Source organism: Malurus melanocephalus, unplaced genomic scaffold (assembly GCF_030028575.1).
Source record: "Malurus melanocephalus ecotype Western Australia unplaced genomic scaffold, MMel_1.1 scaffold_746, whole genome shotgun sequence".
Taxonomy (NCBI): Eukaryota; Metazoa; Chordata; class Aves; order Passeriformes; family Maluridae; genus Malurus; species Malurus melanocephalus.
In genome coordinates, this window is record NW_026623978.1 from 68,590 (window position 1) to 70,168 (window position 1,579).

Genomic DNA, 1,579 nt, shown 5'->3' on the forward strand with positions numbered 1-1,579 from the left:
TTTCTTTTTCTTTTCTTTCTTTCTTTGTCTTTCTCTTCCTTCTTTCCTTCTCTTTCTTTTTCTTTCTCTCTCTCTCTTTCTCTCTTTCTCTTTCTCTCTTTCATTTTTTCTCTCTCTCTTTCTTTCACTTTCTTTCTATCTCTTTCTCTCTCTATCTCTGTTTCTCTCTGTTTCTCTCAATCTGTTTCTCTCCTCCTTTCCCTCTCTGAGAGCAAATGCACATTGCTTTAATATTGTTGTTTTCAAGTTCTGCTCAGCCCCGAATCCAAGTAATTTCAATTGCTGCCAACAACTACTATTCTTTTTGCAAAAAAAACTCCGGATAATCATTATTATCCCTCTTATTACCACACGGAGATCCAAAACAACCTCCTCCCTTTGCCGCGTTTTACTTTGGTGTTTAATGGGATTTTAGGTGTACAATTCGATGGAAAACATACACTGCMTATAGTRTGGAYATAAATTTTAWWRRWTTTMWWAAWTWRMMWSKTTWMTTWRRAWTTYYTWRKWARRAAWTTWAWKRAARRAWTTWWKRAWTWAWWAAWTTTWAAKTTYMWTTTWAWTTWWTTTATTTTATAATTTAATAATTTTATTTTTTGAATTATTTTAACTTTTTTTTTTTTAATGAGGCTAGAGCTTAGTTTATASAAAATGTTTTAGAGAGAAGGCTCCAGCCTTCAGGTTTAAGATAGCACAGGGCACGCTGACCTCTTATGGARGATGTTTGGTTTCTCTGCCCAGCAGAACTTTTAAATTAAGTCAGAATATTAAGTTACAAGAATCACAAGCATGTAGGCTAAGGGTGCAAGGAATATATAAAGGGTCCAGAAATGTTTAAAAGGGTATAGAAAATACATAAAAATAAAAAATTAAAGGCAAAATACATTAGGCATCACCTTGAGTWGTGAACTGCTGGTGGAAGGAGATGCCAGCAGAGCACAACTCCAAGTGAACAGCTCCATCCACAGCCCCAGGCAGGAATTCAGYWCCATCCATCATCCTCCACCAGCCYGGGAGCAGRGTGGGAGCCAGGTGTGASAGACTGGAATGTTAATGGTTAATGATTCAAAATCAGCTGCAAAAGCAACAAATTCTTTGCTGAGGCCAGGCTTGCACCCTCAGCTGAAGGGGAGGAGGAAAGTTTTCGGATGTGTGGTGGRGAAACCTCTGATGTGCATGAGAACAACCCTGGGGCAGAGGGRATGACCACAACAAACCAACCTTCGTTTAGCTGGTTTTGAGAAGGGACAAGGCCCATGAGAAGTAGATGCTGTGAGATGAATTAAATGCTTTTTATCATGGTGCTCTCCTCCCTTAAACAATTGTCTCAAGTGTAAAACTCCAYGGCCGCTGCTGCCCCCAGGAGGTATCGGGACATTCACCCATAAGTCACGTCTTAGGATGGGTCACAAACCATCAGAGACCCCCAAAGTGCCCCCAGACTCATTCCCAGCTGAGGTGGGAGGTCATTACCAGAAGTACCAAGCAACAGGAAAGATGGAAACTGATCCCCAGGAATTCCACCTGGACAGGAGGAAGGATTTCTTCCCTGGGCAGTGACTGAGCACTGGAACAGAGA